This window comes from Chroicocephalus ridibundus, chromosome 18 (assembly GCF_963924245.1).
Source record: "Chroicocephalus ridibundus chromosome 18, bChrRid1.1, whole genome shotgun sequence".
In the NCBI taxonomy this organism is placed as follows: Eukaryota; Metazoa; Chordata; class Aves; order Charadriiformes; family Laridae; genus Chroicocephalus; species Chroicocephalus ridibundus.
In genome coordinates, this window is record NC_086301.1 from 8,202,946 (window position 1) to 8,220,484 (window position 17,539).

The 17,539-nt window shown below is 54.3% G+C and overlaps 1 protein-coding gene across 5 annotated transcripts in view; it reads left to right on the top strand.

Annotated features, from left to right (window-relative positions):
• Nucleotides 1–6,699: 6,699 nt before the first annotated feature.
• PKNOX2 (PBX/knotted 1 homeobox 2) overlaps nt 6,700–17,539 on the top strand; it is a 105,967-nt gene continuing 95,127 nt past the window's right edge. For 4 of the 5 annotated variants that reach the window (XM_063355006.1, XM_063355003.1, XM_063355005.1 and 1 more), the window contains exon 1: nt 6,700–6,820. The gene's annotated coding sequence lies outside the window, so the exon portion shown is untranslated. The remainder of the gene's footprint in view (nt 6,821–17,539) is intronic. The other variant, XM_063355007.1, reaches the window with a different exon arrangement.

The following is a 17,539-nucleotide window of genomic DNA, read 5'->3' on the forward strand; positions in this document are numbered from 1 at the left end:
TCCATCTGTCTCTTTGCTTCAGGGAGCCGGTATTAAATTTATTGCTAAATAAAACAAATAAGCCTAGGAAAAGTCGGCGTCGAAATCTGCATACTCGGAAGAGAATTAACAGAGCTCTCTGGTTATGATGGCTGCTTCTCAATTTGCATCTTTAAAGAGTTGTGACCATCTCTCCGCTTCTCCCTTCGCCTGCTCCTCCGAAGCCGGGCCGGTGCCGGCGGTTGGCGCCGCGCTCGCATCGCTGGGTGAGGAGAGGCGGCGGCGGAAGGTTGAGCTCCCACGGTGGACCCAACCGAGACGAGGGTGGGGAAGGGATGCTGAAGCCCAGCCAAGGTGAAGAAACGTCTCAGGTGGAGCCAAAATTTCAAAGGGCAGGATTCAGCATCCCGGCGGCGCTTTTGCCGGCTGGCTGGTACCCAGCTACCGCAGATATCCAAGGAAAACATAAGCCGGGTGGCTTTTTTATTGCTTTACCTGGCTTATCCCGTTGATCAACCCCAGTTTTTATTTTCACGGCGTTTGTACAAGGGGTAGTTTTATGATTATTTAGCATTTTTTATCCCCTACGGGTGCGTATCTCTCCAACCCATCCCTATCTCAACCGGCCGGGTATCGCCTGCAGGAAAACAGACTCCAAAGCTCGCTGGAGGTAAGTGGCTTTTAAACATCCAGATTCTCAATTTTTTTTTTTTTCTTGGCCGGTATCCCTGGAAATGCTCGGGAAAGGATCGGTCGATTGGATGCTCGCGGTGACTTTGCGTAGGAGAGCCTGAAGGAGCAGCAGGGACCAGCCGCGGCCTTATTACTCTTTGAAATTAAACATTTACAAGGAGTTAAGTCGGCAGCGAGGATTTTCTAATCAAAATATATATATAACCTGCCACTTATCCCCCATTTTCTTCCTCCACAAGGACCCCAAAGTGTCATCGCTAATGAGCCACCGTTTAACCCCCGCTCAGCCGGCGTTGAGGCTGGTGGGGAGAAATCCCGTTTTTTCAGGTATTTTCCTACCTGATCCCAGGTAGGGGATTTTTTTGCTTTAGCCTCCGTTATTACCGATACATCCATCCCGTGCCAAGAAATAAGCTTTCATCTTATTTAATCTTTCACGGGGAAACCTCCGGGAATATCGAGCCATCCCGGCATCGATCATTTATTCTTAATACATCCTCCTCGTGCCTATGGATTATCGATAAAGCCTTTAATTTTATTCTCCCGGGTATTTCTCTATTAATAGTTGTCAAACCTGCGTAGCGTTACTTGCTCTCGGTTGCGTCTCCGAGACCGTTTAAAATGCACGGTGGCTTCAGAAATAACGCCGTCGCCCCGGTGCCGTAAATCTTTTTGGGTTCTCTCTCTTATTATTCCCAGGAAAATCGCACGCGGAGGTAAAAATAAACATATTTCAGAAGAGGAGTTAGTTGTCCTGGGGGGATCTGCAGTATCACAAACTGAGGGGAATCAGCTTGAATGGAAATCATCCAGGAGATAAATCGTTAAAATTTGGGGAATCCCTTAATTTCAGCCCGGATTCGGAGCAAGCGTCACGGAGTCGGACAAACAACTGCCTGGGTGTCCGGTCCCGGGTTGATTATGTTGCTCTTAAGGCTGTGTTGGGTGACGTTGATTTTTTTCCTTTCTCTTCTTGAAACTCGTCGAGCGGTTTGGAAAGGCGGGGAGGAATACGTCTGTCCTGAACGTCTTCTAAAAATCCGGATGCAACGCGGCGCCGGGGGGACAGGGTGAAGCCAGATGCAACGCGGCGCCCGAGCCGGCGGGATGGAGGGCTGGTGGGTACCACCGCCGTCCGAGCTGGGCCGGTTTGGAGCAGCATCTGATCTGAACCAAGTCCTACATTTTCCTTAGGGACCCCTTTTTATCATCCTTGAACTCTGAGGGGGGTGGGACACCCTCCCAGGGCGCCGGCTTGCCATTTGGACGGGATGTCCCTGCTTGACCGATCTCCTAGGAGAAGGTGACCTGCTTAGCATGGTGGGGAGAGGCTGCGGGTGTTGTCTACCTAGGCTTCAGGGAAGGCTTTGCCACCGTTTCCCATGGCTTCTCCCGGACAAACTGGCTGCCCGTGGCTTGGTTGGGTGGACTTTTTGACGGGTTGGAGGCCGGGCCCGGAGAGTGGTGGCAAATGGAGTTCAATCCAGCTGGTGGCCCGGTCACCAGTGGTGTTCCCCAGGGCTCGGTACCGGGGCCTGTTCTCTTTAATATCTTTATCACCGATCTGGACGAGGGGATGGAACGCACCCTCAGTCAGTCTGCAGATGACACCAAGTTGGGTGGGAGCGTCGACCTGCTGGAGCGTGGGAAGGCTCTGCAGAGGGATCGGGACAGGCCGGATCGACGGGCTGAGGCCAATGGTGTGATGTTCACCAAGGCCAAGTGCCGGGTCCTGCACTCGGGTCACAACAACCCCGTGGACGCTCCAGGCTTGGGAGAGCTGCCCAATGGAAAAGGACCTGGGCGGGTTGGTCAACAGCCGGCTGAATATGAGCCAGCGGTTGGTGGCCAAGGCGACCAACAGCACCCTGGCCTGTATCAGCAATAGTGTGGCCAGCAGGAGTGGGGCAGTGACGGTCCCCCTGTACTGGGCACTGGGGAGGCCCCACCTCGAGGGCTGTGTCCAGTTTTGGGCCCCTCATCACAAAAAGGACGTTGAGGGGCTGGAGCGTGTCCAGAGAAGGGCGACGGAGCTGGTGAGGGGTCTGGAGCACAAGTCCTGTGAGGAGCGGCTGAGGGAGCTGGGGGTGTTCAGCCTGGAGAAGAGGAGGCTGAGGGGAGACCTTCTCGCTCTCTACAGCTCCCTGAAAGGAGGGGGTAGCCAGGGGGGGGTCGGGCTCTTCTCCCAGAGAACAGGCGATGGGACAAGAGGAAACGGCCTCAAGTTGCCCCAAGGGAGGTTTAGGATGGATCTTAGGAGAAATTTCTTCACGGAAAGGGTTGTCAAGCACGGGAACGGGCTGCCCGGGGCAGTGGTGGAGTCGCCGTCCTTGGAGGTGTCTAAAAGACGTGTGGACGTGACGCCGAGGGACGGGGTTTGGTGGTGGCTGGGCGGTTGTCGGGTTAACGGTCGGACTCGGTGATCTTCAAGGTCTCTTCCAACCCAAACGACGCCGTGACTCTCTCCCTCTCACCCCCCAACCCATCGCTCAGCCCTGGGAGCCCAGCCCCGGCCCCGCCTGCTTCCCAAAAACCCCGTCTCGTTTTTAACATCCGTCATTGAATAATTTACCCGGCTTCGCTCTTATGTATTTTTCAGACTATCCCGCTCAGAGTTTTCTTAGAGAAATCCGACACGAGCAAGAATGCAATCTTGGAAAGAGAATTGAATTATTTATGGAGGAGCAGTCAAACGACGGAGACTAAACCGCTATATTTTGTGTAATTTGTTTTCTCCCGAAGCCCGTTATGTAAAAATGTAAATATCGCCGGTTATATACGTCGCCGCTCTTGCCAAATGTTTAATATTTTAGCAAAGTCGCTCCCAGCTCTCGTCGCTTTTGGGAAGGAACCGTCCGTGCGCTCTCGAATGAGCGCCGATTCGTTTGCGGTAATTATATATTTATGACTTGGAGCGCGCCAAAAAAAAAAACCCCCAAAACCATCCCCCCCCGCCCCGGAAGATGCCCACGGCCCGGCTTTGGGGCAGGGGAACGGCACTACCCCCGAATTTTGGGAGACCCCCCCCCCCAAAAAGGGAGTGGGGGGACACGTGTGTAATTTCAGGGAGGTTTTCCAGCCGGCTTGGGATGGGGATGTGGAATGAGGTGCGTGATGGAGGAGTCTGTTGGGTTTGGGTTTGGAGATCTCGCCCAACCGGGTACCGCCTGCATCCCGGGCGCCGGAGGGTGGTCCAGGGAGGGGGGATGCAGGTCGGTTCCCGCCGGAATCCCCCACCGGAGCCGGGCTCTGCATCCCATCCGAGGATCCCTAGTGCCACCAGGCGGATCTTGGGGGGCTCGGGGGCCGGCAGGACGAGATCTGACCCAAAAAAGACCACCCGGGGTGACCCGGTAGAGCTGAAAGACGCTTTTGTGGGGAAACCCCCCCAAGACTGAGTACAGATTTTTCACTTACCACCGAAAAAAATACAGCGAGACTCCACGGGTGGGTGCCGAAGCGGAGGCAATTCCGCTGGGAAGTTTTAACCAGGGATGATGATTAACCTCCGGAAAACAAATGCCGCAGGGAAGAAGCGGCTTTGGCATTTTTTTTGGGGGAAAAAATCCAGGCCCGGCTACTTTTCCCAGAGGGGGAGCGTGAGATGCCGAGAGCAGCCGAGGAAGCGCGTTGGCCATCGGCGGCAGGAACGGGGGAAGAGGAATGAGATGCTTGAGGAGGGAACAGGGGATGCTCAAGGAATAAACTTGGGATGCTCGAGGAAGGAATGTGGGATGCTTGAGGAGCAAACACGGGATACTCAAGGAAGAAACTTGGGATGCTCAAGGAGTGAACTTGGGACACTTGAGGAATGAACTTGGGATACTCAAGGAGTGAATTTCGGATGGTCAAGGAATAAACTTGGGATGCTCGAGGAACGAAGGTGGGGTGCTCAAGGCGTGAACTTGGGATGCTCGAGGAAGGAATGTGGGATGCTTGAGGAGCAAACAGGGGATGCTCAAGGAATGAACTTGGGATACTCAAGGAGTGAATTTCGGATGGTCAAGGAATAGACTTGGGATGCTCGAGGAACGAAGGTGGGGTGCTCAAGGCGTGAACTTGGGATGCTCAAGGAAGGAATGTGGGATGCTTGAGGAGCGAACACGGGATACTCGAGGAGCGAACACGGGATTTTTGCTGCTGCTGCTGGCACCGGGAGAACCACATCAGGAGAATCCAAAAATCCCGAGCCCTCGGATATTTTTTGGCCATGATGGGCTTGAAACGCGCCCGGTGCCTGCCTGCCCCCTTCTCGCTGCTTTGCAGACGAGATGCCGATGGAATTCCGGGGCTGTTCCAAGGGATTCCCGCTTCCTTCCAACACTCCTCAGGCAACGGGCAGAAATTCAGCCTTTGGTACCAAACCCTCTTTTAACGGCAGTTTTTATCAGGGAAGGGGATGGAAAATCGGGAGAAACCAAACGGTGGCCGGGCTGATCCGGAAAAAACCCTCCCTGCGGCTTTTGCAGGGAAACGGGGGAAATTTGGCTGCAGAACCCAGTGCTCCCAGTGTCCCCAGTGCTCTCCCAGTACTCCCAGTGCCCCCAGTACTCCCAGTACTCCCACTGCCCCCAGTGCTCCCAGCGCCCCCCAATACTCCCAGTGCCCCCAATGCTCCTAGTACTGCCAGCACCCCCAGTGCTCCCAGTGCCCCCAGTACTCCCACTGCCCCCAGTGCTCCCAGTGCCCCCCAGTACTCCCAGTGCTCCCACTGCCCCCAGTGCCCCCAGTACTCCCACTGCCCCCAGTGCTTCCAATGCTCCTGCTGCCCCCAGTGCCCCCAGTGCCCCCAGTACTCCCACTGCCCCCAGTGCTCCCACTGCCCCCAGTGCTCCCAATGCTCCCAGTGCCCCCAGTGTCCCCAGTACTCCCACTGCCCCCAGTGCCCCCCAGTACTCCCAGTGCTCCCACTGCTCCTAGTACTGCCACTGCCCCCACTGCCCCCAGTACTCCCTGTGCCCCAGTACTCCCAGTACTCCCAGTGCCCCCAGTACTCCCACTGCCCCCAGTGCTTCCAATGCTCCCAGTGCCCCAGTGCTCCCACTGCCCCCAGTGCCCCCAGTACTCCCACTGCCCCCAGTGCTTCCAATGCTCCTGCTGCCCCCAGTGCCCCCAGTGCCCCCAGTACTCCCACTGCCCCCAGTGCTCCCACTGCCCCCAGTGCTCCCAATGCTCCCAGTGCCCCCAGTGTCCCCAGTACTCCCAGTGCCCCCAGTGCCCCCAGTACTCCCAGTGCCCAGTGCTCCCAATGCTCCCAGTGCCCCCAGTGTCCCCAGTACTCCCACTGCCCCCAGTGCCCCCCAGTACTCCCAGTGCCCCCAGTGCCCCCAGTACTCCCAGTGCCCCCCAGTACTCCCAGTGCCCCCAGTACTCCCAGTGCTCCCAGTGCCCCCCAGTACTCCCACTACCCCCAGTGCTCCCAGTGCCCCCAGGGCCCCCAGTACTCCTACTGCCCCCAGCACTCCCAGTGCCCCCAGTGCCCTCAGTGCCCCCAGTACTCCCAGTGCCCCCCAGTACTCCCAGTGCTTCCAATGCTCCCAGTGCCCCCAGTGCCCCCCAGTACTCCCAGTGCCCCCAGTGCCCTCAGTGCCCCCAGTACTCCCAGTGTCCCCAGTGCTTCCAATGCTTCCAATGCCCCCAGTGCCCCCAGTGCCCTCAGTGCCCCCAGTGCCCCCGGTACTCCCAGTGCCCCCAGTGCCCCCAGCACTCCCAGTGCCCCCACTGGAAGCCACTCCATGTCCCGGGCAGACGGGGGTTGTCAATGTCCCACGTGGCCAAAACTCGGGTGGGGGCAGCCAGAATTCCCCCCCCCCCCCCCAGTTAATAACAATTAATAGGTGCAGGACTTGGGGGGGGGGGGGCGCGCGCGCGCGGGCGGCGGCCCAGCAGGGGGCGCCGGGCGGCGCGCGCGGGGCGGGGGCGTGGCGCGCGGGGCGGGGCGTGGCGCGCGGGGCGGGGCGTGGCGCGTGGCGGCGGTGGGAGGGGGGAGCGGGAGGAGGGGCGGGGCGGGGCGGGGCGGGGCCTGTCGCGGCGGCGGCGGCGGCGGCGGCGGCGGCGGCGGCAGCGGCGGGGCCGGGCGGGCGGGCGGGCGGCGGTGCTCGGCCGCGCTGTCAGGGCCGGCGCGGCGGTGATGAAGATTGGCGGGCAGGTAGGCTGTCACTCACCGGCGGGGGCGGGCGGAGCCGCCACCAGCGACGCGGACAAAGCGGCCCGGGCGGCGGGGGCACGTGTGGCGGCGGCGGGGACCCCCCCCCCACCACCTCCTACCAACCTCCCCCCACAACCACCACCACCTCCCGCCCCCCCCCCCCCCCCCTCCCCAACCAACCTCCATCCCCTCCGGTGAGGGAAGTAACTTGCCGTTCCGCACCGCCTCCCCCTCCCCGGTGCCTGTGTATCCCTCTGTCCCCGGTGTCCGGTTCCCCACCCCCCCCCCCCCGCGAACTCCCCCCGCTCCGGGCTGCCCTCCAGCCGGCTGCGGTTCTCTGCGGTGACCCCCCCCCCCCGCGCTCACCCTCCGCCCCCCCAATACCGGACCGGTTGCGATCATCCCGGGGGGGGGTGTGTGTGTGTGTGTGTGCTGCAGCCCGCCGCCTCCCCCCCCCGGCCGGTTCCGGACACCCCCCCCCCACCCCCCGGCCGGTTGCAGCCCCCCCCCCGGGGGGGTGCGTAGTGCTCCTGGCGGGGGGGTTGCAGCCCCCCGGCCGGTTGCGATGCCTTCGGACCGCTCGCAGACACTCCCCCCGGCCCGTTCCAGACCCCTCCGGGGGGGTTGCAGCCCCCCCAGGCCGGTTGCAGCCTTCCCCCCCCCCCCCCCCGCCACTGGCTGCGATGCTCCCCCCGAGGGGGTTGCACACCCCCCCCCCCCCCCGTTAGATGCAATGCCCTCGCACTGCTTGCAGACCCCCCCCGGCCGCTTGCAGCCCCCCTACGGGGGTTGTAATGCTCCTGGGGGGGTTGCACACCCCCCCCCCCGGCCGGTTCCAGATCCACCCCCCCCCCCCGCCGGTTGCAGCCTCCCCGGGGGGGGGGGGTCTTGCAGCCCCCCCCCCCAAATTGGTTGCAATAGCCCCGCACTTGCTGCAGCCCCCCCCCCGCCCCCGCCCGTTGCAATGCCATTTGGGGGGGGTTGCAGCCCCCCCAGCCGGTCGCAATACCCTTTGCAGCCCCCCCACAGCCAGTTGCAATGCACCCCCCCCGGGGAGTGGGGGGGGGTGGGGGGGGGGCTGCAATCCCCCCATCCACTTGCAATGCCATTTGGGGGGTTTGCAGCCCCCCCAACTGATTGCAATGCCCCCCGCGGGGGGGGGGGGGGGGGAGGTTGCACCCTTTCCAGCCGGTTGCAATGACCCTCGGGGGGGGCTACGACCCCCTCAACCAGTTGCAGCCACCCCCCCCCAGTGGTTGCAATGACCCCCCCCACACCCCCCCTTCCAGCTCATTGCATTTTACAGCTGGAAAGTTGCCCCACCCCCAGTCCAAAGGGGTTTTGGGGTGCCCCCCCCTCCCCAACACCCTCAGGGCACCCACCTTGGGGGGGTGGGGGGGGGGTTGTAACACAACGCGCCGCCTTTCAGGGCCCCCTACGCCGGGCACCACACGCACCCCCCCCCAGCCCCCCCATCCCCTTCTCCCAGTGCGCCTCAGTTCTCCCAGTACACCCCCAGGACCCCCCCCCCCCGCCCCGTACCCCGTACCCAAAGGCTTGGATAAATGCAAAAAAAAAAAAAAAAAAATTAAAAAAAAAAAATCAATTTTAGCAGCTTCGCCGCGGGGGGGGGGGGTGGGGGGGTGTGTGCGGTGTGTTTAAAATAATTCTGTTTATTTTGAATTTATTTTGAATGTTTTAGCGGATTTATTTGGAATTGATTTTGAATTTTTTGTAGCGTATTCCCATCCCGCGGGAGGGTGGCTCCGCCGGCGGCATCGCGCAGCTCGGGAAGTTTTACGGAAGGATTTGAGGGGGTGTGTGTGGGGGGGCGTCATCGTCGTCGTGTCCCCCCCCTACACACACACACAGACGCTCCATCCATGGTCCCCACCGGGGCGTCGAGGCTCAACTTGGGCTCCGGCTCTTTGTTCGGGCTCTTCCCGGTTTTTCTGGCTCCCAGGGATCTTTTTTCCCACTCTCCGGGTAACGGGAAACCCTAAACCCGGCGGGATATTTTCAAACTCCCGGCCGGGGAGATTAGATTAAGGGAAAGGGGAGGGAGGGGGGTGGGGGGGGATGGATTATTTTTGGCCGGGATGCGGGGGCAGCTGTCTGTCGGGGAGACGCCGAAAATACGAGGGGAAACAGCTTCATTTGGCTTTTTTACATCTTTTTTTTTTTTTTTTTTTTTTCCGTAAAATCCTAAAAAAAAAACCGTAGGGGCTCAGTGGACCCGGTTCGGGCGAAACTTTGGGGCGTCGCGTTTCCCAAAGTCCCCGCTCGGTCTATTTGGGAATCTTCCCGGCGGGGAAAAAGGGAGGTGAGGACTCCAAAAAAAAAACCAAAAAACCAAAAAACCCCCGAAAGATTTTTTTGGGGGGGCGGTTCGCAGCCCTCCCGGCGGCTGCGGAGAGGAATTTGGGGGAATTAAGTGGATTTTGGCTGAATTAAGTGGATTTGGGGTGAGTTAGGTTAAAAAATAAGACCTTTTTGGGAGGGGGGGGTTAAGGCGTACGGAGCAGACGGATGACGGGAATCGGGATTCCCCCTTATTATTTCCCCCCCACCCCCCTCCTATTTTATTTAAGTCGCCGCGCTGAGATTCCTTCGTTAGGGGCAAAAGTTAATTGCTCGCGGCTAATTATGGGAGAGGTTAATAGGGGAGCTGGCGGCATGGGGCAGGGAGGGAGATGCCGCGCTCCCCCTCATCCCAAAATCGGGATTTTTAAGGCAGTTTGCAGCCCTGGCCTCCCAAAGCCAGCGTTGGGGAGGGAGGGGGGGGGGGCGTAACCCCCTGAATTTTAAATTTTATATATTTATAACTTTATACGTGTAATATTTTATCTAGCTATGACATTAAACATCCCTCGATAGCACGGTAGGGGGACAAAAAGGGGATGGAAGTGATGCTCAGCGTCCCTGCCCGGCTTCCAGGAAGGATTTTCCCACCTCCCTCCATCATTTTTGGGAGGGGGAAGTAAAGGAAATAGCTTTTTTTTTGCCTTTTTTTTTTTTTTTTTTTAAGGAAACCGCCTTTTTTTAAGGAAATGGCCTTTTTTTTTTTTAAGGAAATATCATTTTTTTTAAAGGAAATCTTTTTTTTTTTTTTTTTATCTCCCATTTTTTAAGGAAATTCCTCCTTTGTTTTTTTTTTACCCTTTCTTTAAGGAAATCTCCCCGTTTTTTAAAGGAAATCTCACTTTTTTAAGGAAAATCCCTCGCTTTTCCATGAAATAACCTTTTTAAGGAAATCGCCTTTTTTTTTTTTTTAGGAAATAACCTCTTTTAGTGGAAATCTCCGTTTTTAAGGAAATCTCCCCCTTTTTTAAGGAGATCTAAATTTTTAAGAAAATCTCCCTGTTTTAAAGGAAATTGCCGCCTTTTTTAAGGAAAACGCCTTGTTTTTTAAGGAAATCGCTTTTTTTTCCAAGACACCTTTTTTAAAGGGAAACTTTTTTTAAAGGAGATCTTTTTTTTTTTTAAGGAAATTCCCTTTTTTTGAAGGAAATCGCCTTTTCATTGAGAAAATTCCCTGTTTTTTTAAGGGAATCTCCTTTTTTTAAAGGGAATCCCCCTTTTTTTCAAAGAAATCTCTTTCTTTTTAAGTAAACGCTGAAAGTTGTGTTGTGAGGGGAGGGTTTTATCCCCCCGGACCACCAGGGAATCACCTTTTTTCCCAAATCCTGGATAAAGCAAGTCCCTGCAGAGGGGCAGCTTTGGATTTCGGGCAATTTTTGCTTTTCCGATAAACTTTGACTAACTTCACGTTCGTTTTTTTCCTTTTCACGTTGATCGCCGGCATCCATAAGTCTCCCAGCAATAATCGGCATTTTTTTTTTTTCCCCTGCCAGGAAAGTTAAACCGCCGCGCGGTCCCGCCGGGAAGAGCATCTTCCACCCAGCCATCCTCATCCCGCGGGATGCGGGGGCTGGACCGCGCCTCTGGGTGCCCTGTCGGGGATGGAGCTGCGCCGGGGATACCCGCCGGCTGTTTCCTGAGGACGGGGAGAAAAATAACCCAGGGTGCCGGGGACACCTCCACTTTTGCCTAATTTATTTTCCTGGAAGCTGCTCCGGCTTAAAATAATGAGTTTAATTAGTTCCGGCGATGGGATGGGGGAGCTTTGACATCCCTGACCCTGGAGCGAGCATCAATATCTTCTTTTTTTTAGGTCGCGGGTACCCCTCGTGCATCCCAGCATCCCACCCCCATCATTCCCCATCCTTATTTTACTCCGGGATGCGGAAAAACTGCTTTTTTCGGAGTGTTGGCGGGATCATTTCGTGGATCCGGACAACTCCGGGTCAAATTTCATATCCCACGTGCCGTCGAATAACTCGATTCCCAAATCATTCTCCCCGCCACCAAAGAACGGTGTTAACAAATGTCCTCTAATTAGTGCAAAAAATAAATGATTTCCCGGCGTCATTAATCGGATCGTTAAGATGCCGGCGCAAAATAATAATCCGGCGGGATGGGAATTAATCCCCGATTAAATTTAGTCTTGGTTTAGAGCATCCTCCAGCCTCGCCGGGACGGAGGTGATGCTCCAGGTAATCCCGATGGGAAAAAACAGTGTTCGGGGCTGGGAGGGAGCGGCGATCCCGTTGGGACGATGAAGCCGCGATGCCATCGGGATGGAGCCGCGATGCCGGCGGGATGGAGCCGTGATCCCGGCGGGATGAGGTCGCCTTTGCCCAGCTGTGGTTTGCAGCTGTATAAATAAGCCGGGAATTCGGCCTCTCCTCTTCCCCCCGCTGCAAAAATACGATTAGATCTTATTTTTTGGCCTCTGAAAAAAAATGTATTTTATTCCCCCGAAGAGAAACTTTTATTTTATTCCTCCGAAAGGGAAAATCAACCCTCGTTGCTCCACACCTCCAGTGAAATCAGCGTTGGCGAAATATTGGCGAGCTGCTGGCGTATTGTTTGGGGTTCTTTTTTTTTTTTTTTTTTTAAGAGGCCAAAAAGAGGTTTTTTTTGGGTTTTTTTTTTGGGGGGGGGGTGCGGGGGGGTCAGCGCTGCTCTAGCGGGATGATGCTCCTGGCGGCTAACGAGACGCAGATGCGGCGAGGGACCGATGCCGGGGGAGCGAGGGGGAAGAAGGGCTCGAGGCTCGAAAACTCCCCTTTAAGGGCTTGTTGCCGCCAGAAAAAAAGGTTCCGCCGCCTTCAAGGTTTCATTTATTTATTTTTTTTTACCTTATTTTTTGTTCGACTTCCTTATTCTTACGGTTTTGTTTCCCTTTTATTTTTGTTTGATTTTTTAATTTTACCTTCACTTTTAATTTCCAGTTTGCTACTACATCGATTTTTATTTTAGTTCTCATTTTATTAATTTTAATTCAATTTCAATTTCAATTTCAATTTTAATTTTAATTTTAATTTTAATTTTAATTTTAATTTTAATTTTAATTTTCATGATTTTCATTTTCACTTTCATTTAAATTTTCACTTTCATTTTAATTTTCACTTCTAAATGGAGCTCCTCCTTTTTCTTTCCTCCGTTTCGCGTCTCCTTTCGTTTTTTCCTTCCTTTTTTCCCCCCCCGCCGTGGAATTCGAGTTTCCTCTCCGCCCTTCAACCCTCTTTCAGCATCCCGTGCCGTGCCGCCGCTCCCATCCCGCCTCCGCCGCCTACAATCCGGGCAGGAAAATCCCAAATATCCAGGTAGCCCCCACCGAAAAGCCATAAAAAATTCAAGTTTCGTGCCAAAAGCTGAAAAAAACCCCCAAATCCCCGATTATTTCGGTGCGGGTGGAGGAGGAGTTTTGCAAACTGCCGTGAAATCCTACTTGGATGGATGGGAATACAAAAAAATCCCCCCCCTAATGGTCTATACGGAACTTTCAACTTTAACAAGGTGTCGCAAAAAAACTATGAAAAATTTATAACCAAACCCACGTTTTTTTGGTTTTGCTCGGCTCTCCCCGTGGCCGCCTTTCCCCTGGCAGTAAATCCCATAAAGCCAATTAAAAAGAATCCCGGTCGGAGTGGTTCCGATTTTATTTCGCCCCGTTTTGGTTTTTTTTTGTTTGTTTTTTTTTTTCTGGCACGTGAGAGATGCCGCCCCCCCCCCCCCCCCCCCCGGCGCCCGGCGTCGGGCTTTGGCTTGAGTTTAGAGCCTGGACCCCCCCGGCATTGTCCGTCATGGGAAAAGCTGCTTTTTTCCTCTTTTTTTTTTCCCCCTTTTTTTCCCATCTTTTTTCTTTTTTCACCTTTCTCCCTTTTTTCCTTTTTCCTTTTTCCTTTTTCCTTTTTCCTTTTTCCTTTTTCCTTTTTCCTTTTCCTTTTCCTTTTCCTTTTCCTTTTCCTTTTCCCTTCCCTTTTCACCTTCCCTTCCCTTCCCCTTTCCTTTTCCCTTTCTTTTTCCCTTTCCCTTCCCTTTTCCCTTTTCCCTTCCCTTCCCTTTTGCCTTTCCCTTTCCTCTTCCCTTTCCTCTTCCCTTCCCTTCCCTTCCCTTCCCTTCCCTTCCCTTCCCTTCCCTTCCCTTCCCTTCCCTTCCCTTCCCTTCCCTCTTCCCTTTCCCTTGTCCCTTCCCTTTCCCTTGTCCCTTCCCTTTCCCTTGTCCCTTCCCTTTCCCTTTTCCCTTTTCCCTTTCCCTTTTCCCTTCCCTTTCCCTTTTCCCTTTTCCCTTTCCCTTTTCCCTTTCCCTTTTCCCTTTCCTTTTCCCTTTCCTTTTCCCTTTTCCCTTTTCCCTTTCCCTTTTCCCTTTCCCTTTTCCCTTTCCCTTTTCCCTTTCCCTTTTCCCTTTCCCTTTTCCCTTTCCCTTTCCCTTTCCCTTTTCCCTTTTCCCTTTCCCTTTCCTTTTCCCTTTTCCCTTCCTCTTCCTTCCTGTTCCGTTTTCCTTTCCCTTCCTTTTCCTTTCTTCCTTTTTCCACCTTTTCCCCCTTTTTCCCTTATTCCACTTTTCCCTTTTTTCCCTTTCCCGTTTATTCCTTTTTTTACCTTTTTTCTTTTCCCCTTTCCTTTTTTCCCCTTTTTTCCTCCCCCCCCCCTTCCTCCCCTTCCTCCCCTTTCCTCCCTTTTCCCCTTTTTTCCTGTTCACCTTTTCTTCGCTTTTCTTCCCTCCCCCCCCCCTTTTCTTTCTTCTTTTCCTGTTATTTTTCACTTTCGGGAGCTTCTTTTTTCTTTTCTTCCTTTTTTTTCTTTTTTTTTTTTCTTTTTTCTTTTTTTCTCCGCGACTCCGGGGGCGGCGGAGGAGGGGGGAAAACCTCACGGACGGACGGATACGCCGCCGCAATCCCACCACCCATCAGGCAGCGAGTCAAAACTTCCCCCCAATTTTGTTTTTTTTTGTTTTTTTTGTTTTTTTTAAGAGAGGAGAATATTGGATTTTACTGGTTCCATCTCAACCTCATCTGCTCGGCGACGGGTCGTTCCCCGGATTTTTTTGGCGGCGGGGGCGGTGGGACAGGTCTGGTACGGATATATCCGTTGTCGGACGGCACTTTATGGTTTATAAAGCCTTGAAAATGTTGTTTTTTAAACGCCACTTGACGCTTATAATTAATAATTATAAATAATCGTCCGGGAGATGGCGGGGGGAGACACGGACACAACACACACACGCGACTCCCCCTCCGGAGCATCCCGCATCCCGCCTCCTCCATCCCTCCTTCTCGCCAGCTGGGATCCTCTCCCTGACCCCGCTCCTTACCCGCTTGAAATAGAATTATTAAAAAAAAAACAAACAAAAAACAAACAAAAAAACCCCGAAAACCCCCGACCAAAATCTGGCTTCTCGGCGCCTTAATTTTGCGGGAAGAGGTAAAATCAATAAATACATTTTAGCGCTTCTTTATTCTCTCCATCCCAAGAAAATCCGGTTTGTACAAAGTGCCCGGGAAAAGGTTAGAAAGCTTTAGAAAGATTTCATTTTCCTCCCGACATTCCTTCCCGGGGCCAGGCTGGAGCGTCCCCCCTTTTTCCCGGGATTTCTCAAGCCCCTTGGTGAATAACGGGAAGGGCGGCCCCGCTTGGTTCGCGCCCTTCGAGAAAGAATTTTTAAAATGAAATAATGGAAATTTTTTAAAAAAAAAAAAACCCCAAAAAAACTAACCTCCCCATCCGGCGCTTTTCCCGGGACGGGAGCTGGAAACGCAGCCTGATCCCGCTGGATCTGGGCTTCTGCCGGCTCCCCGCGGCGCCTGCGGCTGAGGGCCGCCCTGCTCTTTTGGGGGATCCCGGGGGGATTTTGGGGGATCCCGGGGGGATTTCTAGGGATGCCCATCCCATTTTGGGGATGCTGGCGCCATTTGGGGGATGGCGGTGCGATTTTGGGGATGATGGTGGAATTTCGGGGATGCTGGCGCGATTTCGGGGATGGTCGTCCAAATTTGGGGATTGAGTTGGAATTTTGGGGATGCTCGTCCAACTTTGGGGATGCTGCTGCGATTTTGGGGATGGTGGTGAAATTTCAGGGATGACAGTGCAATTTCGGGGATGGTGGTGGAATGTCGGGGATGCTGCTGCGATTTCAGGGATGGTCGTCCAAATTTGGGGATTGCGGGGGAATTTCGGAGATGCTCATCCAACTTTGGGGATGCTCGTGCGATTTTGGGGATGGTGGTGCGATTTCGGGAATGACGGTGGAATTTCAGGGATGATGGTGGAATTTCGGGGATGCTGGCGCAATTTCGGTGATGGTCGTCCAAATTTGGGGATTGAGTTGGAATTTTGGGGATGCTTGTCCAACTTTGGGGATGCTGCTGCGATTTCAGGGATGGTGGTGAAATTTCAGGGATGGTGGTGCGATTTTGGGAATGACAGTGCAATTTCGGGGATGATGGTGGAATTTGGGGGATGCTGGCGCGATTTCGGTGATGGTCGTTCAAATTTGGGGATTGCGGGGGAATTTTGGGGATGCTCGTCCAACTTTGGGGATGCTCGTGCGATTTTGGGGATGGTGGTGCGATTTCGGGAATGATGGTGGAATTTCGGGGATGATGGTGCAATTTCGGGGATGATGGTGGAATTTTGGGGATGCTGGCGCGATTTCGGGGATGGTCGTCCAAATTTGGGGATTGCGGTGGAATTTCGGGGATGCTCATCCAACTTTGGGGATGCTCGTGCGATTTTGGGGATGGTGGTGCGATTTCGGGAATGACGGTGCGATTTCAGGGATGATGGTGGAATTTTGGGGATGATGGTGGAATTTTGGGGATGCTGGCGTGATTGCGGTGATGGTCATCCAAATTTGGGGATTGCGGTGGAATTTCGGAGATGCTTGTCCAACTTTGGGGATGCTGCTGTGATTTTGGGGATGGTGGTGCGATTTCGGGAATGATGGTGGAATTTCGGGGATAATGGTGGAATTTTGGGGATGCTGGCGCGATTTCGGTGATGGTCTTCCAAATTTGGGGATTGTGGTGGAATTTTGGGGATGCTCGTCCAACTTTGGGGATGCTGCTGTGATTTTGGGGATGGTGGTGCAGTTTCGGGAATGACGGTGCAATTTCGGGGTTGATGGTGGAATTTTGGGGAAGGTGGTGCAATTTTGGGGATGATGGTGGAATTTTGGGGATGCTGGCGTGATTTCGGGGATGGTCGTCCAAATTTGGGGATTGTGGTGGAATTTCGGAGATGCTCGTCCAACTTTGGGGATGCTGCTGTGATTTTGGGGATGGTGGTGCGATTTCGGGAATGACGGTGCAATTTCGGGGATGATGGTGGAATTTTGGGGATGCTGGCGCGATTTCGGTGATGGTCGTCCAAATTTGGGGATTGAGTTGGAATTTCGGGGATGCTGCTGCGATTTTGGGGATGCTGGTGTGATTTCGGTGATGCTCATCCAGTTTTGGGGATGGTGGTGCAATTTTGGTGATCCTGGTCCAATTTTGGGGATGCTGCAATTCTAGGGAGACTGGTGGAATTTTCAGGACGGTGCCGTGATTTTGGGGATGCCGGTGCAATTTTGGGGTGGTTCATCCAATTTTGAGAATGCTGGTAGAATTTTAGCCTTAATGAACGGTGTCATTTTCGGGACGCTGGTGCGATTTTGGGGATTCTGGTGCAATTTTCCCGGATGATAGCGTGATTTTGGTGATGCTCGACCAATTTTGGGGATGCTGGTGCAATTTTGGGGATGCTGGGATGCAATTTGGGGGGATTCTAGTGCCATTTTTAGGGATGCTGGTGTGATTTTGGGGACGCCGGCGCAATTTGACGGATGCTGGTGTGATTTTGGTGATGCTCGTCCAATTTTTGGGGATGCTGGAGCAATTTGGGGGATGCTCATCTAATTTTGGAAACGCTCGTCCAATTTTGGGGATGCGCGTCCAGTTTTGGGGATGTTCATGCAATTTTGGGGATGGTTGGCCCATTTTGGTAACGCTCGTCCGATTTTTGTGACGCCCGTCCCATTTTGGGCATGGTGGTGCAATTTTGGGGATGCTGGTCCGGTTTTGGGGATGCTGCAGTTCTAGGGGGGCTGGTGGAACTTTGGGGATCCTCATGCAATTTTGGGAATGCTGGTGCAGTTTTCGGGATGCCGGCGCGATGTGAGCGGTGCTTATGCCAATTTTGGGGGGATGTCCGTCCGGTTTTAGGGACGCTGGTGCAATTCTTGGCGCGCTGGTGCAATTTTGGGCTTGCTGGTCCCGTTTTAGGGCTGCGGGTGCAGTTTTAGGGACGCTCGTGCCGTTTTAGGGACGCTCCTGCAGCTTTTGCCAGCGACTCACCCCAAACCAATCCCCATCACGGGTATATTCCCCAT